The sequence below is a fragment of the Tamandua tetradactyla genome, chromosome 6, assembly GCF_023851605.1.
Source record: "Tamandua tetradactyla isolate mTamTet1 chromosome 6, mTamTet1.pri, whole genome shotgun sequence".
Classification (NCBI taxonomy): Eukaryota; Metazoa; Chordata; class Mammalia; order Pilosa; family Myrmecophagidae; genus Tamandua; species Tamandua tetradactyla.
Window position 1 is genome coordinate 79,664,887 of NC_135332.1, and position 27,641 is coordinate 79,692,527.

Genomic DNA, 27,641 nt, shown 5'->3' on the forward strand with positions numbered 1-27,641 from the left:
TAGAATATTGTCATAATGAACTATGGTAAAGCAAATGTAATTGAAAATATTTTTGATAGATATAATTTCAATAGCTTTGATTCTTAAACAGGGACTAGTTATAAGGCACAAACAGATCACTTCCCTTATATTCAGGAATTAGTCCTCATAAGCTAGTTAGCAATTAAATATCAAGTCTTTCCAACTGTATTATTAAGGGTTCTCTAGAGAAATAGACTGATAGAAGGTTTATATTATTGTATAAATATTAAGAGAGTTTTTATAAGAATTGACTCACATGAAAATGATGAATGCAAGTGTGATTTTTATTGGGCAGGTCATGAGTGGTGAGCTCAAATGAATGGATGTTGAATCCCCCAGAAGAAGCAGGCTGCCTGCAAAAGTGATAGAAGTTCTTTCTGATTCCCATCTACAGTTTTCACTTTAAGGCCTCCAACTGATTAGATGAGGAGACTCCTCTCATTGCTGAAGACAATATCCTTATTGGTTGTCGATATTGTCATGTATAGTCCCTGTGGTTGTTCAAAGCTATATTTGATCTGAAAAACATGATCTCAATTCTAATCCATTATTGTGGTTGTGCGCCCAGTTTTAAGTAGGATCTTCTGATGTGGCTATCTCATTAATGGTTTAAGCACCTCATTAGCAATGGGTCTTAATCCTCTTCTTACTGTAATCCTTAAAAGGAAATGAAATTCAGACAGAGAGAAAGCCACAGAACCAAGATGCAAAAATCAACAAAACTTGGAAGAGAAGGGAGAAATCAGCAGACACTGTCCGGTGTATTGCCATGTGACAGAGGAAACATGAATCACTTGCAGCTATTAATGAGAATAAAGCATGAACTTGAAGAATCTGGATTTGGACATTTTCCTTCCTTCAAACTGAAAGCTAATTAATTTCCAGAGTTTAAACCAACAGCAGCTTATGAAAGTAAAACAGATTTAATCAATTGACTGATTTAAGTCTGACAGCAAAATATCCTCACAACAACAATCAAAGCAGTATTTGCTTAACTAAATATATGTTTGCCATAACCTAGCCAAATTGACATGTGAAATCAATCCTTGTTCCTGATTATATGATTCATTATGTGATTCCACACAAATTCATGAGTTCTCTGAGGGGAAATTTATTATTTTATTAATCAATAAACAATATATTTATGTAAGTTTTGTTTAAAGACATATATTTATTCAATATTCTTTTCATTTTGTGTTTCTGGCCCTAAAATAGTAGTCAAACAAAGTTGGAGAAAAGGATTTATCTCTGTCTTCTTAAGACACAATAAAGTATTATTTTGTTCCTTTTGTTATTAGTGATTTCTACAGTGGTGATCATTCCTTTTTATCTATGCTGTCCTCCAAAATATGTGAAACAGATTATTTTGATCAATTAGCTGTAGGTTTGATTTCCTTCCTGATGAGAAACATTGTGCACTACATGCTGATTCTCATGGCCATGTTTCATATGCACAGATATCTGTTAGGAAAACATGGATGGATAATGAAGGGGGGGCAATAAACAGGTGTGTGAATTTGGATTGTAGCAGAAAGAAAAAAAAGAAATTTAAGATATTTTATTGGGATGACCAAAAGATTTATTAAAAGTGATAGTCAAGGAGGCATATGATATAAAAAGTGAAAGACAAAGGGGAAAATGGAAAATTTTTGGCATACTTTCACATCCATATTTTCATTGAATTGGAAATATTGCACTGGTAAAGAATAACATGTCAACAGGAAAATTTACTCACAGAAAATTTTTTATTGCTCAACATTCAAATATCTTTAGAGAAGACACTCCTTGGAAATGGTGGCTTTCATGAAATGGGGGAGTATAAATGGATGATGAGGTAAATTCTATTGAATGAATATACATTTAGCTGTAGTAATAGACACTTTTCCCATTAATTTTAATTTAATCACAATGCAAATTTGGGAAGAAATATTTATATCATTTCAAATTCTTCCACATTTCAAACAAACAAACCAAGCATCTTCCTATCATAAATACTTTTCTCATCCCATTCACATCATTAAAGGGACTAAGTAGAAGAGAAAATGTGACTCTAATCACAAACAAGTAAGTAAAAATTAACATAATGCTGACAGTGCTCTGTTTTTATCCAATCTCCATATAAGCATTGGGCCTCTATTCTAGAAAAGTTCAAATTTTTACATTTAAATTGGAATTTTACCTTTATTTTCTGATAAATTAAATCTTATGTCACAGAAGTACCAAAACATATAATATCTCTAGTAATGCACTAAAGCAGAAACATCATTAGAAATATTTTGACAATAACTGAAAGTTTGGGAAATTAAAGCATTCAATTTCAAAAAAGGTACTGTAGTAAAGCAGAAGAGAGAACAAAATACTATATTTGGAATACATTACTATTTCATAAATAAAATTAGAAATTTAGTTTGAATTTACTACTATAATAATATTATTCTATATGTAGCTTGAATATAACTATAATAATAGTATTCTATATGCCACTTGAATGTAATAATAGGGTATGGTATAGTATAATGTATAATATTACAAAATATATATTTTTGCATATATATTATACTATATATAATATATAGTATAATATTACAAAAATGATACTTAGGATATCCAAAATAAAACAAGTCAATGTGACCTAGGGATTTGACATTTATTACAGCAATAAAAAGAAAACTGAGCTCAAGAATATTGATTTCAGATTTCAAAGTGTGCATGTATATGTATACACATATGCAGACAAATATATAGTATAAACTAAGTAGGTAATGACTAATGTAAATAACATATTGGGTAGATTTTTTTCACTCATTTTCCCCACCCTTTGTCTCCTGTGAAAAGTACTGTGAATATTTTCTTATAAGCATTTCATTGACTTGTCCTAAGTATTTGCTGAATTGTTTTGTGTATGTACTTGGTAAGATTTGTGGGTCATATGATTCTATGCTTAACTTTTTTGAGGGGCAATCAAATTGTTTCCCATGGTTACTGCACCATTTTGGAATAATACAAAATGGACAAAATTTCCAATTCCCCCACATCCTCTTGAACACTTGTTCTATTCACTCCTGCTTGTGCTTAGTCTACATATGAAACCCTGGGTAGATAGCCAGGAGTCTTAGTTGAAAAAAAAATGACTTTCATCAAAACATGCTCTTATCAGGATTCGTTCCTCTCCCATTACTAAATTCTTCTCAGAATTTGTTTTACAGGCTGTCAAACTCAGCTGCCGGCAGAGCATGTGCAGACATAGATAACTACGACTTTGTTTGCAGATCCTCATGCTATGGCTTCCATTGGTTTATGAAAACCTTATGATAAACAAGCTGGTTTAGGGTTTGCAAGCTCAAGATAAGTGATTTACCTGGTTAGCTACTAGAGAGGTATCTATATATTTATATATTATCTGTAATGATAACAATTATTATCTACCTATTTATACATCAAATACAATGATAACACAGATTAAAGATAACTGATAACACTCACCATTTAATTGGAGCTTTTTCATGTCTTTATTTTCTGCTTCTTGAGCTTGTATACACAGAGATACTGTCTTGCATGGACCCTGCACATTCAGAAATTAAATTCCTCCTTATACATTAGTTTGAATAGGCATTTTCCAGATTTTAAAAATGTATATACTTATCTAATCATGATTATTACTAAAATTAGAATTGAAAATTTTCAGGAATTAAATCAAAATGCAAACCATGGTCCCTTGATCCCAGATGTACATTCTTCACTTATTTCTCCCTTTTTATAATGTGTTGGATTTTGCTTTATGAGAAACACAAATTGAATATAATAAAAAAGTATGGAATTGCATTTTCCAATCAAATAAATTCTGTCTATCATATTTTCTTTGACTCTTACTCCAAGGATATTCAATGTTATGAATAAATTTTATTTTCTGCAGCTATATTTTATATTACACAGTTCAGATTAACATTTTTGTCATATATTTTATTTTTCCATACTTTTTTTTGTTACCATTATTATCTTTGCATCAAGATACATAGAAATGATAACAGGTTTCTTTTTAAAGCTTAGTGTTAAATATTAAATGTCTTTACACATTTTAATTTTTCATTACTCTGCCAAGAAAAAAATTAAAACTCAAGTTATTTGAAGCCTGATCGTACTTCCATGCTCAACCAAGCTACATAAAAATTGGTGAATTTGTTCTTGCTGCTTTGTATGTAGACTCAGGGTCTATAGAAATGGGACCACATTATAATTGTGTGCTACAAAATGGACAGCCTGTTATAAGCCAAGTTACAAAGTAAGGATGGGCATAAGGGAAAAATACTTTCTTTCAGTAACAGGATCTCTGAAGAGTACCAGTACATCATTTTCCCCCAAAATGGTTTGAAGAGGGGGTATGCTGGTTTGAAAATCTATGTACCCTAGTGAAGCCATGTTCTTTAATTCTAATCCAATCCCTTGAGAGCAGGCCTATTATAGAATGGGATGTTTTGATTATCTTAATTCCATGGAGATGTGATCTGCCTAATTGTGGGGCATGACCTTTTGATTAAATTATTTCCAATGTGCTGTGGCAGTAATGAATTTTTCTACATATTTCATGGCTTTTTTATTATCTTGAAGAGATTTTCCCAAAGACTCCAAATTTTACATATGGAAAAAAGCCATTCTGGCTTTAGAATATTGGAGCTTGATGGGTCACAAACAAGGTTATAACATTTACCATTTTATCTGAAGCATCCAAGTGGTTCATTACTTAATGTCATATGTAGAGTTGAGACAAGTGAGAATTTTTAAAAGACTCATTTTAAAGTTAGGGATCAAATTTTAATAATAATAGAATAGAATTACTTCTATTGTAAATTTCTGTTCTTAGAGCATACAAGCCTGAATTCAACCTCATAGTGTCCAACAAGAACCCCATTTGTCTAATTTGAGATCTGCTTCCGTGCAATAAATGTGAAAGATTGAGTATAGCCAAAACAAGGTTGTAAAAGAACACAGTTGAAGAATTTGCAATGATGTTTTCAAGACTTACTATAAACCTACAGTATTAAAGATAGTACAGTATTTTATAAAGATAGATATATAGATCAATGGAACAGAATTAGAGTGCCTGTATAAGCCCACATATTCATACTCAACTGATTATCAACTAAGAAGACAAAACAATTGAATCACATCCAGATTATATATAAATAATCCCTACAAATTAATAATAAAAAGACAACCCACTAAAATAGACAAAATATTTTAATAGACACTTCACGGAAAAAAATGAATGCCCAATAAACATGAAAAAGACCTGGCATCCTAAGTCATCAGAGAAATGCCATTATATTATCAATGAAATATCACTTTTACCCATTAGATTAGCTAAAATTTAAAATAATGATATTACCAAATAACTACTACTATTTGGAGCTATGGAATCATCAGGCATTGATGTTTGGATGATTGATGTTTGGTAGAACCACTTCAGAAAACAATTTTGCAGTTTCTCATAAAGTTACCATATGTCTACCACATGTCTCAGAAATCTCCTCCTTACCCAAGAAGAATGAAAGCAAATGTGCAGAAAAATACTTGCGTTTTGTTCTAGTTTTCTAGCTGCTGGAATGCAATATACCAGAAAAAGGATGGCTTTTAAAAAGAAGAATTTAATAAGTTGCTAATTTACAGTTCTAAGGCAAGAAAATGTCACAGTTAAAACAAGTCTATAGAAATGTTCAATCAAAGGCATCCAGGAAAAGATACCTGGGTTCAAGAAGGCCAATGAAGTTCAGGGTTTCTCTGTCATCTGGAAGGGCACATGGTGAACACAGTGTCACCTGTTAGCTTCTTCTCCTGGTTTACTGTTTCATGAAGCTCCCTTCATGAAATGAGATGAAGAAGGAGACATTTTCCTTCTTCTCCAAAGGTCACTGACTGGTGAACTCTCTTCTTGTGGCTATGTAGTTCTTCTCTGCTCTCTCCAAATCTCCATTCTCCAAAATATTTCCTCTCTTATAGGACTCCAATAAACCAATCAAGACCCACCCAAATGGGTGGAGACATGTCATCACCTAATCCAGTTTAACAACCACACGACTAAATCACATCATCCAGGGACATGATCTGATTACAGTTTCAAACATACAGTATTGAATATGGATTATTCTACCTTTATGAAATAGGATTTTGATTAAAACATGACTTTTCTTGGGAGCATACTTCCTTTCAAATCAGCACATGTTTTAATGTTCATGTTATTTTTATTCATAATAATCTGAATTTGAAATAATCTACCTGTCTTTAAACAGAAAAATATATTTAAAACTATATTATATTCATAAAAATTAATACTACTCATCAACTAAATTGAATCAACTACTGATGTATCCAATAGCAGGGACGAATTTCAATAGCATTGATTCAAGTAAAACTAACAAGGAAAAAATATACTATATCATTTTATATAATGTTCTAAGATAGTTACAATTCATCTCTGGTGAAAGAAATCATATCAGATGTGGCCTGAGACATCATGTGGTAGATTAAGTGCAAAGAGATATCAGGAAACTTTCTGGGGTGATAGAAATGTGCTCTTGATTAGAAACACATGCTTTCATTTCCAAATCTTATCCATTAACACTTGCAGTCTGTGCAATTTACTATGTGTAAATTATACCATGATTTTCAAATAAACCATTGTAAGGTAAACTTTTGCTTATTATTTTTATTTTTCTTTTCAGATGCTTGCCCCAAATTTCTATGTAATATATACAAACCAAGTTTTAAAGATTATGTTCTGCTAAATATATACCTGTATATTTTACTAAATAAATTTCTGAAACATAGATTTAATTCAATTCCCATATTTTCTCATACAGAGTAATGCTCTCATGAACGTTTTTGTTTGCACATTTTAATAACTTGATTACCTCTGCATAATTGAATTCAGAAGTGTATTATCTGCCCAGTGAAAATAGATGTCTTTCTAACTGATTTTGGGTTTGAGGAGAAAAGTTCTGAATAATTATGTTCTTCTGTTCATGGTACATCACCATCAGTAGGCCTGGCAAAGTGCATCTCTTTTTAAATCTATTTATTCCCTTTTAACTTTATTCCACCATCCATTTCTTCTGCTACACCTGGATATGTTTAATGTGAGTATGCTTATTTTCTTGTTTACTTACAAATATTTGTTTCTGTTCCATTTGCATACATTTTTATTTTTGCATAAATGGCTTCATGCCATAGAGCTCAACTTCCATATTTAAATTTAAGATCAATAGGGGACATCTTATGACAAACCAGAAAGGAAGTATTGCTACAAAGAGTACTTAGGCTCCACAAATGAGAACTGTCTCAGGGACAATTCCTCTCTATATAATCCTATTAGTCATCACATACATAATTTTACAGTATAGATATTATTTATACAAGTGCTTTATATATATATATATATATAAAGCTTCAGTGTTTTGAAAAGGTGTCTATATCTAGAAATCTGAAGATAGATTCTAACCTAACAAATAAGTTTTGTTTTTAAATACTGTTTGAGTTTTTCCTGGTAGTTAGCGTCTACCTTTTTCTCACCATAAATACAAGAGTAAAAAAAAAAAGTAAAATAATAAGAATATTGACTGAGGGTTGTTCTTGGAAGAGTCATTCTTTTAACCTCTACTTCATCACAATCCTTTAAAAACTGGTCATGGTAATTGCATTCCTTGAGGCAAAAGGGGGAAAAAACAACTATAAAAAGTGGCATGATGATATTGTTTATCCTTAAATCACTGTGTAACTGAGTATCCTTGAATCACTATGTAACTAAATAGATATAATTTGCCCTGATTTGACTGCTAGATATTTGGGTCTCAGCTCTTCAACATGCCATTTTTACAGAAATCAATGTCTGAATACAAATGAGTTTCTTTGTGAGCTACACTTAATCATTGTGTCCCTTAAATGCCGTGGAGTTTGAGTTACTTCAATAATTTAGACCTGGGTTGTCACAAAGAGGTCCCAAAGGGTGGCTGACTGAACTACTACAGGAGTTCCTGTTAAAGGACTAACTTGTCACTACTGTTACCTTCTCCATGGAGGTAAAAGGCAACTGTGGATTCTAGAGTCACTGCACTTCAGAGTCTCAAAGGTTTAGAAAGCACCATCAACTCTCTTTGCTTCAGTCAAATACAGACACCTATTAATGGTTAGAAGTGGGTAGAAACTATTTGTCTTCTCTTTTTGGAATGGATATTTAAAAAAATCTAAAACCAGTAACCTAAATGATCCACTTAATTTATTTTTAGAAGACACTGGGTGTTAAGTTTGATCAAGTACTACAATTCCTCAACTCAGTTTTTTTCCCAAGATTTATAGCTATTTTGGGAATAGAGGCAGACAAATATGATCCAGCTATGTATGTCTCCAAAATAGAACTGCCATCATTATGTCTTATGTACTTAGATCAATTATATCACTACTAAGACAATGGATTTTTGCACAATGAAACTGTGTATATCATAGTAATTTTATAATGTTAACAAAAATAAAATTGCATATTTCAAAGGACAGCCTGTGAGGTTCAATTAGATATGCAATTACTCAAACTAAAAATGGTGCCAATATTTTGAGAATGTAACCATGGATTATAAATACTTTCAAGAAAATTATTCATTAAATATAATAGTATAAATTCAGATACACATAGAACCATAGAGTGCAATCAATGCAATAATGGAATATGTTTAGGTAGAAAAATATTTACTAGCAAATAAATCCCCACACATTTTAGTTGATAAGATATCAAAAAGAAGGATCTCCATTTGAGGAAAAACACTTGCATGAGCAGGAGCAGGACATTTAAAAGCAACATAAACTTAGAGGGAAAATAAAACACAGGAAGAAATTATTTCCTGGTTTGGTCTTTAAACAATTGATGTAAAATAGAATGTTCAGAAATAATTGTATATCCTGGTTATCTTCCTTGTCATTGTATAATAAAGAAAATTCTAAATACATGGAAAATATTCACAAAATTTGTTTTTAAAGATATCATAATTACTATCTATCCATAAAGGACTGGTACTAATTTAAAGGCAACTCACCAATATTTCTACTCTTCCATTTACTTTCCTCTTATGTATTTTTCTTTGGGAGAGGGAAATTGCCCAAGATTGCCACCATTAAATACTACAAATCTGTTAGCCCCCTTTTGACACTGATTTCTAGTTTATGATCACATGGGGCCACTATTAGAAATTCATAGGCAAATTTCTTACATGTAAGATGCCACCTCTCACCCAAAGTGGAGTAGTTCCAGGAGAACCATATAAGCAAAGACATGGAAGACCAGAAATGGAAATTTCTGTCCAGGGTGTGCCTGGTAGGGTAGCAAGACAAAAAAAGTGATATGGATCTGAATTAGGAATATGCTGAAAGTGAGATTAAAATATAATTCAATTATTTTAGAGAATAGCTCAGAGTATGTATTTTACCTACTCAGAAAGCTTTAGTTACTGCCATTTGCCTACAAGCAAACCTGAGAGAACTGAGACATAGAGACTGGAAAGAATCTTATAATAACCAATGGAATTGTTAGTGAAGGATGGACATAGGGAAGGAGATGGGGGGATGCTTTGGATGGGAAAAAGTTAAGCCTTGAAAACAGAATTTGTAGAAATTGGAAAATAACCCAATGTACAGTTTTAAAAGAGAAAGTAGATAAAGCATATGATTGTGATTAAAAATGCTATTTTTTAAAGTTTTATTATTGTATTTTCAAATGGAAGTAGCAAGCCAGCAACATCCTAGACTACAGGAGAAAGAGTGGGGACAGTATAATTTGGAAACATTCATACTGGCTGATAGTTGAAAAGTTTGCCAGGGGAGGGAAAGGTGAGAATATGAAGGTTGAGGTCAGGATATTAGAAACTGCAAATACAGAAAAGACAAAATAAGAAAGATGCATGAGAGGCTACACAGAAGTAAGACCCAATGTTTTCGGACAGAAAGGCATGCTAGGATTTTAAAACTTTAGGGTTGGTCCTCAGTGGAAAGAGAGGCAGAAATAAGTGGATATGACAAATTTTGTGTTACAAATTCAAAAAAACTTGCTATAGTTGAAATAAATGTATCAACACCTAGTTCATCTAGTCTGATCTTTCTCAAGTATCTGAATCCTAACTATATCATTGTGTTCCAGACCTAAATATTAGCTTATATAAATGCTTATTTAAATGTCTCATAGGCACCTAAAGCTTAGCATGTTCAAATTTTCATTTTGATCAGCCCCACCTGTGCTAGTTACTGGACTGCTAAAAAAATACCATACAATGGATTGGCTTAAAAATAGGAATTTATTGACTCCCATTTTTGTAGAAGAAATCCAAAATTGCTTTCTCCCCAAAGACTGGTATCCTGGGGCTGGCAGCTGGTGATCATTGGTCCCTGGTTTGTTTGTTTGTTTTTGGCACATGGGAATACACATGTAATGTATTCTTTTCTTCTTCAATTCCAATCACTTATTTTTCTTCTCCTTCATGTAGCTTTCTCTATATATAATCTGGATTAAAGCCCAATCTGAATTAATTGGGCCATACCATAATTGAAGTGACATCTTGAAGACGTCTTATTTATAGTAAGAGTCCTATACTCAACAAAATGGTGACTAAGACCAAAAACCTGTACAAAACTAGGTACACATTTCAATCATCCACAGTACTTTAACCACTTATTTAATATCCAGAGACTGTTTTGAAAATTCACCTAATTTCAAAAAGCAAACATAAGTATATGGTTCCCCTCCATCTACCATTCTTTTGTATTTCTTACATAATTCATTATATTAATTTTGTTAGTAAGTCGTCTTGTTTCTGTTGCCAAATGTTTGCCAAATATTCCTTCTCTCTACCTCCAATTCCATCACTTTGCCCCAAGCTAATGTTATCTCTCACCAGAAATCCTGCCTTGACTCATATCTTTACTTTCACTCATGTCCTACCTCTACCCCTTTATAATTCTAAAATTCCTCACTTTAATAGTCAGAGAAATCTTCTTTGAAATTTAAATTCACCTCACTTAAAACTTCTCAATGTCTTATAATTCATTTAGAATAAGTATAAATGTTTATTGTAGCCTACACTATCTGCTTCTACTAATTTTCAAGTTCCCATGTAACACAGCCAGTCACACATGCCTCCATTACTTCTTGACTTAAAAACAACAAAATTTTAGCCCTTTACTAAAAACAGAAATGCACCACTGCCTGGAATCCCAGAATGTTCTTCCTCAGATTTATTACATAGCAGATTCCTTCTCATACTTCAAGTTTTAGTTCAACTGTTACCCTCTCAGAAAAGCTCTCAATATTTTACATAAAATCATTTTCCCTGGTTATAATAATATATATTCTTGTTTAATTCACTTATTGAACTTATCACAATATGCAAGTATCTTGTTTATAAATTTCTTTACCAGATTTTTTGCTTATTCATTATCTATGGTAGGAAAGGTCAATGAGGTGAGGGAAAAATGATTTATCTGAAGAATGGACATTGCCTGGCACAGAGTGGGATTTCAATGAAAACTTGGTAAATAAAGAGAATGATTCAAAGAAATCAAGAGAATGAATGATGTTTGGTGGCAGAAACAAATAGTAATCACATACTCTATAGATTCAGGAATTATTTCCTGAATGGAAATAATTGGTCTTATTTCTCTGATTCTTTTTATACTGTCACTCAATGTTTTTCCTGTTACAGAATTGTTTTCTATTTTTATTTCCATTGTATTTTTTCTAGGAGAAGAGAAAATGGAAATAACTCTGGCCTTTTACTGTTCAGACATTTATGGTGATATAGTCTTGACTCTGGGACTTTCCTCCAAATCTATAAATAAGAGATAATGACAAGATTTCTTTGGTAGCCACTGGAGCTATCAAATTTGCAAGCAAGGGACTATACATGATTTAGTTAGGTTCAGGTAACCATCTTTAAAATAAAGAACTATAGGAAAATATTTGGGTATATTATTATAATAGCATCCTGGCTCTGGCAAATTTATATCTAAGTTATCTTAGAAACACTGTAAAATAAGGTTGCTCATTATTATTAAAATATCAAAATATTATTTTAATTAATATATTCAAAATTAAAGCCAGATATATTTTATTAATTCAAAAATTAACAATATGAAATTCTATAATAAAAGGTGTTTAAAAATAAAGCACAGTGGGAAGAATATAAGGAACTGCAAGAAGAGAAAAAATTATAACAGAGAGGAAAAGGAAATAGTATACAATAAATCATAGTGGGAAAGAAGTACAGGAATAATAAGATTTCAGAGATGTCATTTTTGTAAAGCTGAAAAATCAGTAACCTGAAAAATAAGTAGCAGATATATCTTCCTGTATTCTTGTCTGTGTAAATAAAATGAAAAAATAAAAAAGTTAACACATGGATTATAGAATTAATAATTTAATTTATAGTGAGATGAATAAAGAAAATGAAGCAGGTTATGGGGAGAATTATCTATTATGGAGATATAGCAAGAAATCTCAGGTTAAGAAATCATATGGAGCCATATTTGATTCCTCTAGTATTTTTCACTCACTGCAAGAGACTTAAGATATTAACCATGGCTTCCATGGTTGCAAATTACAACACAGTCACAGTAGTCCAAACAGATGAATTTCCAAGTACTTACATGGCCCCTGAAAATTTCATATGAGTTGCTGAGTTTATTCTTATAGGGATCTCAGAATGTCCAAAATTCCAGATTCCTCTCTTCCTGATATTCCTGGTTATCTATGGGATGAGATTGAAAGGGAATCTGGGTATCATCACCCTTACAAGTATCAACTCTCAATTTCAAACCCCCATGTATTTTTTCCTCTGACATTTGGATATCATCTGTCTTGGCAATTCTACCATAATTGCCCCTAAAAATGTTTAATTAATTTCTTGGTAAAGAAGAAACCACTTCCTGCTATGAATGTGCTGCCCAACTCGGTGGTTTCTTGCTTTTCATTGTGGCTGAGATTTTCCTGCTAGTTGTGATGACCTATGACTGTTATGTGGCCATTTGTAACCCCCTGCTCTACATCATGGTCATATCTCGGTGGATCTGCCTTCTGCTGGTATTCCTCAGTAATTTTGCTACAGCTATTGTGGTTTCATCATGTGTGTTTTCTGTGTCTTATTGTTCTTCCAATGTAATCAATCATTTCTACTGTGATAGTGTTGTTCTACTAGCCTTGTCCTGCTCTGATACGTACTTCCCAGAAATAGTAGTCTTTATTTTTCAGCTATGAATTTGTTTTTCTCCATAGCTATGGTTTTAGTATCCTATATCACCATTTTCTTGCCCATTCTAAGGATACATTTATCAGAAGGAAGGGAAAAAAGACTTTTCCACCTGTGCTTCATGTATGATGGCAGTCACAGTTTTCTATGAGACACTCATATTCATGTACTTGCAACCTCAAACTAACCATTCATTAGACACTGATAAAATGGTTTCTGTGTTTTACACTTTGGAGATACTGATGCTGAATCCCTTAGTCTACTGCCTGTGAAATAAGGATGCCTTAAGAGAGTCCTGAAAAACCCATGTTCTTCTTTTAAATCAATGTAATTTTAGAATCCTGTAAGTGAATGAAGAGATTGTTGAGGCAGCCTGTCATTATGCCACAGAAAGTCAAATTAAAGGACCCAACTTACACAGTTAAAAGCAAGCCTGGGAATTAAAAGAGACTAGGATTTAGGAAAAATTGAATTTAAAAAATAAGCTGAAGTTCTTAGAGTTGTGTGGTTAATAAACAGGGTATTCACTAACTTTGCCCAAGAGTAAGAAAGTAATCAGTATGTGATAAATATTTCTAGGAGTCAAGGGAGACATAAGTTTTAAAAAATTAAGTAAATTTGAATAGAGTAACAAAACATGGATTAGAAAAGTAAACCAATCTTATCTTTGTCTTCTTCTCCCTATGGATGGTTGGGAATAGTAAATGACATTTCAAAGTAGTTTAATAACAGATTGCTAAAATCCTGCTTACAGCTAAGTTAATCAAATTGGACTGAGAAGTATATTTAAAATAAAATTCCCTAGCCTTATCAATATTTTTAAATGGAAAAATTTAACCAAAGGAATTTAAATTCTGAATTCTAAGAACCAGAATATGATGGAAATTACTTTATTCCAATTAATACAACTTATGCATTTTTATGAAAAACACAGGGCATACCATAAGTGAATATGTTTTCATGGTGTGTATTACTTGATTAATAAATTCATTAGATTTTGAAAATTTTCATTTCTCCCTACTTGAAGCATCAGTCTTATTTTGTATGTGGAGTAAATATGTTGGATTGTGGTATTCTTACACATTTAGCTGACTGTATTCAGAATAGTTCTTCATATGGTAAAAGGAAAAAATGTATTTTGATTAAAATTATTCTGATACTTCTTGATCAATGAGTGTATGTCAAAATTTATTTTACAATTTTGATTATTTACAGGTGACCAGGCAACATCTCAGACATAAAAACAGAATAACCAGATAATGATTAATGAAACTTATATTTAATATGCTCCAAAGGTAATTTTGACATTGAACTTTAGTGATGACTCTTGAGAAGTAATCAGAGAACTAGACCTGAAGAAATATATGGTCAATAAAATTAACATTCTATACAAATGTTTACTCTACTTTTAAGTAGGTTCCATTGTTGAGTATCTTCTTCAGGTATAGACACCAAAAATTTAGTCATAATATTTATATCATAAAATATAATATTATTCAAGAAAAAATTAGACTCAGAGGCAGCAAAAATTGTAATTGAGTGTCTTTGAGTTTGCATTAAGATTGACAAATTTAGTACAGTTTTTATGTCAATGTGTTCTTTCCCTTGGCTTGAGAATGGAAAGGTAGGAGAAAGCTATCTTAGTAACAATTGAGATTTTGAGTTAACATACAGCATCTTATTTTGGCTCCACATTCACTACCATTTTCCAATTTATTTATTATAGTTCCATCTTAATATGCATATGGCACATGTATAATTTCAATTCCAAAGAATATTATAAAACATGTAACCATTTTTTTGCATGCTATTTGGTACATAGAATCAACTTTGGACCTTGTTGACATTTCCTAGTTTGATCTTCAATTGAAACATGGAATAACTATGTCCACGTGATAAAAATAATATCCACCCCAACAAACAAATGATTTTATCATCTATTAAGATGGTTCTCAAATGGTAACTTTTAAATTTAAGAAGTGATACTTAGGAGACCATTAAATTGTAGGTTGTCAAATAAGACTAATGAAATATGTTAGATTCAGCCCTAACTATTATGCACTGAAGACAGCTCTTTCGATGAATTTTCAAGTCAAGTTAAATAAAATAATTACTTCTTAATGTAAACATTAATGGCTCAATCCAATGTGATAATAAATTAATATAGTAACTTTTATGTGTACATGTAACCATGCTGGTCATTTCCAATGAAGGAGAATAATGATAATCATTCATTGAAATTAGTTTACTGGCAAGTGTTTAAGCCTCTACACCAGCCATGTACCTGATATGTGAAAAATATTCCTGAAATAATTTGACTTCACTTGTACCCTGAAGTAGAGAAAGAATGTTAAAACACTTAGAGTTTAATGAAAAAGTTGTATTAAGTCTCTGTGGTGCTGGTTTGAGACTGTCGTGTACTCCAGAAAAGTAATGTCCTTTAATCCTCATTCAATATTTCCAGGTGGGGTCTTTTTCACTGTTTCAATGGAGATGTGACCCACCCAATTGTGGGTGATAACTTTTGATGAGATGGTTTCCATGGAGATGTGTCTTCACCCACTCAAGTTGGTATTGCTTACTGGAGTCCTTTAAGAGAGAGCCATTTTGGAAAAAGCCAACAGAACTATAGAACCCACACTGCCAGAGACCTTTGAAAGTGCATAAAGAAAATGCCCCTTTGAAGAAGCCTGGAGAGAAAGCTAGCAGACACCCCTATGTGCCTTCCCAGCTGACAGAGGTGCCTAGAAGCCAAAGACACCTGTAGACTCAAGACACTTGCCTTCCCAGCTAACAGAATTGTTTCATATGGCATCAGCCTTTTCTTTGGAGTTAAGGCAGCCTCTTTCTGTGCCTTAATGTGGACATTTTCATGGCCTTAGAACAATAAATTTGCAACCTAATAAATTCCCCTTTTAAAAGATGTTCCATTTCTTCTATGTTGCATTCTGACAGCTTTAACAAACTAAAATATTTGTGTTTTTAAGTTTTCTGTTGTACAAATGAACAGTGACATGATTGTAACTTTAAGAGGAGATTTCTGAGTCTCTTAATCTTCAGAAGTCTCTTACAAAGAGTCAAGAGTGAATATTTCCCATCCTGTATATTTTATACCTCCTTTCTGCTTTGAAGCAAGGAAATTTGGTTTTGTCTACTTCTTTCATTTGTTACTCACCTTTTAAAAAGTGACACATTAAAAAAACAGTAGAAAATAAAATTCTAGAGGAATTAAGATTGTATACTGCAAAATCACTAAATCCATAAATGTATTGACACCCCTATTATCATGAAAATGGATATATTCACAGGAAATGAGAGATTAGAAGATGAAATGAATATTTCCTCATACAAACAATTAAATAAATATTGCTTCAGGCAAAACAGTATGAAAGGGTGCAGTCAAAGGTGGGGTTGCTGATATGTCCCAATAAGAGTGGGGTGAGATGGAAAATCAAAAGAGATTGAACTACCATGCAGGAGACGTGGGTTCAATTCCTGGCCCATGCAATTCCCAAAAGAAGCAAACAAAGAAAGAAGAAACAAACAAACAAAAATTCAACAAATGGTGCTGCAATAACAGAATAATCACATGGAAAAAGAATGAAATGTGACCCCCACTATCCAGCATACAAAAAAATGAATTAGAAATTAGAGATGGAATGCATGAGCAAGATGCAATGTAATATGCCTTACGCTGTACTTTCTATGAATTCAACCTTAAATATCACATAAGGCTCATAGATAATCAGAAGAACTTCCTGAAAGAGCAACATATTACAGTGACAAACAGTGCAACTCAAGAATTCAGTGTGGTATTTCTGGCTTGCTATTTGGGCATGTTAATCACAGAGGGAAAGAAAGAATCAGAAACTGACATATCAAACAAGACCTCTCCTGAAAGCTGGCAGCTTCTAATGTCCAGTAGAAACTGGCACAGTCACAAAATCTGCCTATTACTATAGAAGTCAACAATAAATCCCTTACACAAAGAAGAGAAATAAGATTATGATTCATGGAGGGCTGAAGTGGAAAAAAATTCTTAGACTAAAGTCAAATATCATCAGAATTCATAAAACAGAAAGACATTATGAAAAGTTAAGAAACAGCTATTTTTTTCATTTATTATGACAACAGTTTTTGAGACAAAAAATTCATTTCTGATTTGTAAATTGATTTATTTCAAAACACAATTAAAATCAGTAGTAAAAAATGGAAATGATTTAAATTACTAGATGATGTAATTTTAGAAATAACCCTATAATTCTTTCAATGTGCTAAGTAATACAGTGTAGGCATTAAATATTTGAATAATCATAACAATCTATTTGTTCATTTAACCCAATTTGAAATAGTATTTTCATTTTAAAGCAGTTCTTCCAGCAAGTTAATAAATTTTTAGAAGATTAAATAAATTGCCCAAGTTTTACAATTGATAAATGGCAGAGCTTGGAATGAAACCATGAGTTTTTCTCAAAAGCCCACACTCTTAGCCACTACATAGAATGGCATAAACATAAAATCATGTTTACTTCATAGTTTCATTACACAAATTCAACTATATTTAACTACTTGTAGAATGTGTGTGGTAATAAATAGGCTACAGATTTTATTCCCCCTCAATATATTGAGAGTTCTCCATAACATAAAAAACATATATTGTTAATTTATGATACTTTTCTTGATGTTCAATTTTTATATTATACACATTAAAAGTCTGTTTTTATTGCTGAATACAATTTGCTTATGTGGATTTATGGCTGTTTATCTATTTATTAGTTGATAGACTTTTGGATTGCTTCTAGTTTATGGCTATTAAGAATATTAATACTATGAACATTTGCATATGTGTCTCATTTCTTAATTTCTCTTCACTTGATATCTAAGATTAAAATTGCCTAATGATAATGAGAGGATAATTGTAGACCCTTATTATTCACTTATATATATTTTCTGTTTAAATATCCATTCAAATCATTTCCCCATTTTGTAATTGGATTGTCATTTTTTTGCTGAGTTGCAATTATTCTTTATATATTCTGAATACATACTCTTTTCCTGACATGTGCTTTGTAAATATTTTATCCCTTTCTGTGACTTGTTCTTTCATTTTCTATATGGGATCTTTTGTGTTTTGAAAATCAAAGGTTTTTTATTGATGGCATAAATTCCACACTGAATTGCCTTGGCATCTTTGTCCCAAAACAATTGTCAAAAATATATGGCTTTATTTCTTATTTTTATAGCTATATTCATGGCAAAGATACATGGTCTAAATTATTGTGGTTTTGTTTCAGTTTGCTAAAGCTACCAGAATGTGATATACTTGAAATGCATTGGCTTTTTCAATGGTGATGTATTAGCTTACAAATTTATAGATCTAAGGCCATGAAAATGTACACATTAAGGCATCGAGAGAAAGATGCTTTCTCTGATTAATGACTGCTAACATCTGGGGTTCCTCTGTCACATAGAAGGCACATGGTGATGTCTGCTGGCCCTTTTCTCCTAGGTTCTGATTTCAAAATGTCTCTCTCCCAGAGCTTCTGTGGAAAATTTTCTCTCTCCAAACTTCCCTGCCTTTTATCCTCTCATAAGGGACTCTAGTAAAGATTAAGACACACCATGAATGGGCTGGGTCACATCTCAATTGAAATAGCCTAACTTATAGCCCCCACCCACAATAGATCTGCCCTCTCAAGAATGGATTAAAAGAACATGGTCTTTTCTGAGTACAAAACAGATTCAAACTAGCACAATTTTATAGAAAGTATTGCAATCAGAATGCATGACCTCTCCCACTTTCTTCTTCATTTAAAATAATTATGACCATTCAGTTCTGCTGAATTTTCTACATGAATTTTAGAATCAGTTTGACAACATCTAAAAATATCTGGCTGGGATTTAGAAAGTGATTGCATGTAAAACTATAGACAGATTTGTGGTAAATTGCCATCTTACAAATTTTGAGTCTCCTAATCCTTGTTAATGACAAATCTTTCACTATAGAGATCTTTAATTTCTCCTGGCAAGGTTTTGTCATATTCAATGTATAAGTTTCATATTTTTTTGTTCAATTTCTTTAGTATTTTATGCTGTTTCATTTTGTTGTGGACAGAATTACTTTCTTAATTTCATTTTATGATTATTAGCTGCTGATATGGAGCAATACACATAAATTTTGGATGTTGGTGTTTTCCTTTAATCATGGTAAATACTTATTAGCTTTACATAATTTTATAAAATCCTTAGAAACATCTATAGGAAGCATCAAGTGTCTGTGAGCAAAAACAGATTACTTCATCCTTTCCAAACTTTATGCTCTATATCCTTCCTGATTTCTAGTTGTTCTGTTACTGAAAGGGGGTATTGAATCTGTAACCAATAATCCTAAATTGTCCTTTTCTGCCTTCAATTTTGTCCTTTTTTGTTTATGTATTTTGAGGCTCCATTGTTCACTACACATGTATTGTGAATTTATAATTGTAATATTATATTGATGAATTGACTCCTTTATCATTATCAAATATACTACATTATCTCTAGTCACATTGTATTAAAGTGTATTTTGTCTCCTATAAGTAAAATCACTTCTGCTCTCTTATGGTTACTGTTTGTATGGTATACAATTTTCCATCTTTTAACTTTAAACTTATTTTTTACTCTGAACGTGAAGTGTCTATTTCATAGATGTCATGCATTTGGGTCTAGTTTGAATATCAAGTTTTTAGTGTCCGTGTTTTGACTGGAATTTTTAATTCACTTACATTTAGCATAAATATTAATGTGGTTGTATTTATATGTTTCATTTTTGTTATTTATTTTCTATGTCTCTCATATGTTTAAGTTCCTATACTAATGTTCTTATACTTTCTTTAATCAAAAATACATATGACCTAATATAATATTTTAACTGTTTTGTTGGATTTTAATTATAATATTGAGTTATATGCATAAGTATTGGTCTGGGCATTACAATATGCTTCTGAAATTAAAACAGTTAATTTTAATCATGTTCCAATAAAATTAGACACTTTGCTCCAATATTGATCCATTGGCATGCTACTGTTTTCATACTTATTAAACTTTTATATGTTATAGGCCAATACTAAGTTTTTAATTAATGTGTTGGGCTGTTTATTGTAAATCAGTTAATGGAAGTAAAGAGAAAGATATATAGATAGATTATTGATTTAGATATAGATATATATGCAGTTTTTAATATATGCCTGCATGTTAATATTTATATGTGTTTTATATTTCTCTATGTGGATTTGTATTACTTTCTGATGTAATTTCCTTGCATCCTAAAGAGTTTCTTCAGTCTTTCTTGTAAGGCAGATCTGCTAGAAACAACTCATCTTAGTCTTCATTTATCAGTGAATGTTTTTATATCACTTTCTTTTTTTGAAGGACAATTTTGCAGGATACAGAATTTTTGCTTGACAGTATGTTTCTTTCAGTACTTCCAATCTGTCAACCCACTGCTTCATGGCATCTATTATTGCTGATGATACCAGCTGTTATTCTTGTTGTTTCCTGTTTCCCTCATTATTCTCTCTATGCTTATTATTTGGAACTCTACAGTAAGAAATTCCAATTTGCCAATAAAGTGTTTTTCATCAGCATTGCCCCTGGCCCATGATTGAATCTCCCTGAAACCATAAACACATCCATGTGCACTTCTTAAGGGAGATAGTGTTATTGACTACAGAGTCACTCATTGGGACTCAAGGTGCACTGGCAGGGCTCGCCCTGCCAGTCATAAACCCTATAATCTAAAAGGAAATTGTATCAGTTGCCAGAATTTGAGGTCTAAATAGATCATGTTTCTTGGGCAAATGATCATTTTGCTTACAATTTTGAGAAAGAATATTTTATTTTTAAAGATTTATTTCCTACTTAAAAAGTAAATTTCAACAGTTCTGTGTGTCTGAAGTATTATTTCTTAATTTATTAAAATGATATTGATTTCATTGTAAGACTTGACTTTCCAGGAATTCTAAATCTATTGTCCTTTATTTCCCTGAAATATGAAGAACTCTACATATTTATTTTGTCTAGATAGACTCAAACCCAAAGTTATCCCATAGCAACCTGCTGTCACAACTCAGAAGGGAGTGTGAGATTAACAACAATATCCTAGTGGAAACTTCTAAGAGGAGATAACGTTCAAAATATACCACTTCCATACACTCCAGAGCTTTCAAATTATGATTAACAGAAGTGCAAAATAATTCGCAAACTCCAACTAGACAAGTGAAAGTGACAAAAGCAATGTTGAGGAAATACAAATTATCCATTGAAGGAGTGGCAAAATCACTGAACTCTGTTAGCAATATGAAGTGATTATTATTATTACTTCAGTATTTCTTAAGTAATAATAATAATAACTGAATAATGTAGTGCTGTCTCTAGTGATAAAATTAAAAAAAACCTTTAAGCTTCATGTACATAAGGAGAGTACTAAAATTTCAAGAAATGATCATTTTCAATAAGATCAAATATCAAGTCTGTTAATCAACACTGACTTTTTATTCAGGTTTAATTTTTTTCTTGAATCAGACAAAATGACAAAAATACAAGAGACTATGCTTTTCAACAAAATGACTACAGGCTACATGAAAATATGTAAATACACATTATACTCTGAAGTTTTATTATGTTCTCAAGTCTGCAAGATTATAGTTACAAGACTAGATGGTGAATGAAGCAGTTCATTCTCTTGTGGAGTTTATATTTTAGGGGAAATGTTGATAACAAATAAATAAGTAAAATAAGTATATAAATTACTATCAGATAGTGGGGAAGCCTTATGGCTATTTTGCAGAGGAGGGCAGAGACAATTGCTGGAGTGCAGCCTTGAGACTAAAACAACTAACATGTTCTAGAAATTGCAGATTGATAGAGTGCAGTGATTCAGGAAGAAAATTTTAGGGAATGTGTTTCAGTGGATAAAAAAGCACTTTCAAATGATGATACATAAAATCCACATTCTAGAGTCTCACTCTAAGACAAAACTGTTGAGTGAGTCATTAAAATTGTTAGTTCCCCATGGCCTAACAGTTGAGTGCCATCATTGTGTTAAAACTACTCTACTGAGACCAATGAACTGGTAGTTAATTACATTTTTTTCCCCCAATGTAAAATTATTTCTAAAAACTTTCTTTTAGTAGAATGTCATCTATTCAGTAAACATCAGTGAGAACAGAAGAAACTAGTAAAATTAACCCTTAACTAATAAACTACTCTCTATTAATTAATAAAGCACCCAAAGGATTAACTCCTACATACCTCAACTTATGGAGAAGGAATGTGAGGCATCCCAGAAAAAAGTTTTATTTGATCAGTTAAACTAATATTGTAACAAAGTTCATACTTGGCATTAGCTCATGTTTCCTTCATTTTATGACAAAATTCTAGATGGTTGACTTTTGAATATGCAACTGTAACAGATGCTTCAGTGAGCAAAGAGGCTACAGAGAAGTTGGGAATCTCTTTTTTCTCTGAAATTTAAAAACCTAATTAAGTGTGGGGATTCACAGAGACACAAACAATCAGAAATATATATTACATTTTAGTAAAAATCCACTAGTTAATCAAAGTTAAGATATTGGTATATTGATTCAGTCTGATATTAAAAGAGGATATCCTCAATTTATTCCATTAAACTTGTTAGACTGAGCATCCAAACTCTCTTCACTGAACATGACTTTTATTACATATTTATTCATGATACTATATACTATATCCTTGTTTGGGATCAGATATGAGAGAGAGGAAAATGACATAACAGTGTAGCCTAAGCTACAATCACATCCAAAGATTGTTCCAATTATGTAATAGAAGAATATGAATTGATATTGAACAAAGCCATTGGTTGATTTAAGCTTGGTTCACTGTATAAAGTTTCTGAACTTTTGTATAAACAACTTTTTTTGGCATTTTGTGACCTTTTGTAGAATGCTTCTATTAGTTTTTCTTTATTTAATTTATATAACCTGATTTTATATTTTAAGCCAAAATAAAAATGAATTTGAGATTAAATGTAATTTTTGACTGCTTAAGTGTTTTTATTCATTGATAAGAATTGCCTTTTTACTAAATTTAGTATAATATGGCTTGTCTAATGACCCTACACTGCTACTAAGTTCTCTGTTTGTTGTATTTTTTTCTGTAATTATTGATCCACTGTTGCAATTCAGACCACAAGTCATAGCATTTTATAACAAGGCACAAGTAGAGATGGGACATTTAGCCAACTGTACAGGAAGTATTTGCTAGTTTTTTTAAAGCACTGTATATAGACAACAGAATAATTTAATACCTGAACCATGCAATCCACACATATGTAATACCCTGAGTATTAGTTACACAATGTAATCAGGTTGTGATTCCTAAGCATTTGCTACATTTTCTGTTTCAGTGATAGTATTCCGTTCATATGCATGATAAAAGAAATGTAAGATCCTGTCCCCTTCCTCATTATTTTATAGCCCAGGGTTTGCTTAGAAATGTAATTAATAGAAAGCTATGGGGAAAACTTTTAAAAGTTTATAACCAATGTATAGAACACACAAATCCATCTTTCTTTCCTCACTCTAATTGACATTACATTTCTTATTCACTATCCACTTAAGACTGATTAAGATGCAAGCATATTCTCAAATCTTTTACCAAATGCCTTGTACATGCACTATTGATGAATAGCTCCCAGATGATTTGGATACACATTTCTTAGAAAGCTATTTGTAAGATTTCCACAAGGTAACTCCTACTCTCTTAAAAAGTTTCCAAACCTGACACTAATTGGCAATGATGATGATAATTTATTTATTTTCTTAAATACTAATAGTAATAGTCTTAAAGGTGGAAAGTGATTAAGGCAATAATGCAAAGCAGAGATTTAGGAATGATGAGTTTATAGTTCCTTATTTCCTTCAATTTCTATGTTGTTATCATTAACTTTGAAAACTCAATTTATATTAGAATTTCAGATGGAAATGTAATATCTGAAATAGCAATTTTATTTAGGATAAAATTATGGCGAATTAATATTCTTTGAAAGTTATTGACTTCATAGAAGTTGCTCAATAAATGTGTTGATTGAAGAAACAAAACATTCCTCCTATTAATATTTTTTTAATAAATTGAGTGGCTGGTAAATATACAGGAGACAGTAGCAAACCTTAAAGAAAATAAATGTGATGAAATATATACTCATTTTAATTAGCCACTGTTTATCCCATGTGAAATTTCCAGAAGTGTAATTCTATTTGTACAAGTTTTATTTAAGAAAATCTTGTTTTCAATTTTCAAGAAGAGACAGAAGAGAAGAAGAAGACAAAGGAGATATGACATTTGATATTAGTCATTTGAGTATTATAAAACAGTTTTATTTGGATATTGAATCATTCTCATGTAAAAATCAGTGTAAAGAAGTAAGAAAAACATATGCATATATCCAATTTTACAATACACTAGAGAAAATTAATATACCAAAAAAACCTTGAACCTGTGTTTCTTTAATAAAAGTTAAAGAAGTTCAAAGAAACTTTTAAATTGATGCAAAGCTCCTGGAAAACAGAGATCAATTTTATTTTAATTTACAATAAATTTTGAAATTGGATGAGAGTTTTTTGCCTTGGATCATGTAAGTTCCATTCTTTAGAGAAAATTATTTCATATTATTATATTAAGCAAAACTTGGAAATAATTTGTGTTGGACAACAGACTAAGAGAATATTGAGAGTATAATGATAAGGAATGTGGACTCCTGACTGAGAAACAGATGGTATGAAACCCCGCTGTAGTTCACAAGGGCTGTCTGACATTGTTTCAGGTATTTCTGCCCCTGGCTCTTCTCCCTCATGTGTGAAATGGACATAATGATTTATGTTAACAAAAAGGGATTAGTGAGAAAAAATGAGGTGAATACCTACAAAACACTTCTCATTTTTACTCGCATAATGACTCCCTCCAATTTTCAGTTTTTACATTATTAACTTAATTATGAAGTTATCAATGCTTATAGTGACCTCTGTGGTAAGCAATTGAAATAAAACAGAAATATACATAACTGTATTTCTGCCAGCATTGTGACAACTTAGAGTTTAAGTCTGCACTAGAAAATGACTGATTTTCCAGAGCCATGCCAAACAAGTTTGTTTTCCTCTCTGCTATTAATGTTAACATTTCTTCAATCCAAACAATAGTTTAAACATTTTTCACAAGTCAGGTAGCAGCTTTAAGTAATTTAATGAACAAACATTTTGAATAGAACTAAGGCCATGTGGATTATTTCACAGTGTTTATATAATAGATCTTGGAGGATAGAGTACTTCTTTCCCACAAATTTCCCTTTCTGCAGTCTTTCCCATTTCCAGCTCCCAGTTTGCTTGCAATCTCTAAATTAGCAGCAAAAACTCTTTTTTCCTCACCTAGGCATCCTCTAAAGACACAAGGTTCAGATCAATTGCACCCAGGTGACAAAGTTTATTCCTGTGGACCTCAGAGGTCATCAAGGGTTGAAGATGTCCTGCTGTGTGGTTCTCATTTCCATCTCACTTTGCACATAAGTGGGCAACCTTGGGTTTGAGTCTACTCATTAGGACAGTTGAAAGACTCAACACACTCCAACATACTTCTTTCTGAGCCATCTGCTTTTATCAATTTCTGCTATGCCTCTGTCATTATATCCAAAATGGTCAGGAATTTCTAATACAATCAAAATATCATCTCCTTCAAAGCCTATGTTACTCAATCAGGCTGCTTGCTCACTTTCATGTGTCAGAGTCTTTGCTACTGGCTTCTACGGCCTATGATCAATATGTGGCAATTTGTAACTCCCTCCTGCATATGGTCACAATGTCCACAGAAGTCTGCATTCACCTGCAGTGATCCCCTATCCCTACAGCTTCTTAGTGGCACTATTTCATACCATTTTCACTTTCCTCCTCTCATTGCCACTCTGATCACATCACTCATTTCTATTGCAATGACATGCCTCTCCTCAGGGTAACTTTCTCAGGCACTCACTGCAAACAGCTTTGAGTTTTGGTCTGGGCTGTTATCACAGTCATTTATTCAGTTCTGATGGTTTTTGTCTCCTATATGTTCATTATACCTGTCATCCTGGTATGTACAGGTGAGGAAAGGTTTCTCCACATATGACTCTCAACTGACAGTGGTAGTTCTGCTCTATTGACCAAAATATTTATGTATGTGCAGCTCAAATCTGGTCACTCCATTGATACTGATAAAATGAACTCTGTATTTTACAGTTTAAATATCACCATACTTAACCCCCTGATTTATAGCTTAAGAAACAAAGAGGCAAAATAAAAAAATTTAAAAAAATGTCTTCCAGCATGATTTGGCTCATGTTCTGAAGAGATGATTTCTCTGTGGTCAATGGTTTCATCCTTCTGGAGTAAGTACATCATGACGAACCATCTAGGATGCCCAGATCTAACACAGAATTAAAAACTAGGAGACTCAAGACTCGAGTCCTGCATTGTGCTCATCATATCTCCTGCTGAGTGAAGTTTTCTAGGCCATCCAACTATGCCCTGAAGAATGCATGCAGCCTGTAATCTGTTCCATTAATGCTTAATCAGAATCTTCTAGATTGCATTTGTAAGAACATGCACAGCTCTGACAGCTGTACTTGCAAAAGCAATACATACACAACAAATACATGCTTTCCTATCAATTTAGGTCTCTTTTCACAGTGTATCAATAAACCTGCAAATTGTAAAATAAAATCTCTGTCTCTCATGGTGAATTGGATCCCCAGCACAAAATAAATGAATGAAATAAAAGAAAGTGCAAGAACTAAAAAGCATAGCATTCACATATTCCTTAAAAATTTATTTGAGGACCAAATTAAATAATAAAGAATGGAAAATATATAGAAGAATGATAAGCTACAGCAAAATGATAGTCATTGAGCATTAAAAAAACTGGAAAATTATAACATGGCTAGTTATAAAATATAATGTAAATATTAATTTTTGAAAGAAGATGTGAAATTCAAGAAATAATCTAATGAAAATGTGAATCTAAAATTCCAGATCAAGCTTACAAAAAATAAGAAGGCATGCTATCATAGCTATTGCTCTATTACAAATCCATAATAATAAACATGACATCTGGTTTAGAACAATCAAATGTAACAATAGAAGAGAACAGAAAACCAAGAAACAGATTCATATTTCCCACAAGAGAAAGGAACCAAGCATTGGATGTGTACAGTTTTCTAGATAGAAAGATTACCAAACTCATTCATGTTCAGAAAACTTCAACAGACAAATGACCTTGAAAATAATTAAAATAAAGAGTTAAAAATTA

General features: G+C 32.0%; 1 pseudogene; it reads left to right on the forward strand.

Moving 5' to 3' along the window:
* Positions 1-12,693: 12,693 nt before the first annotated feature.
* On the forward strand, positions 12,694-13,623 carry LOC143686155 (olfactory receptor 8J3-like; annotated as a pseudogene).
* Positions 13,624-27,641: the final 14,018 nt, after the last annotated feature.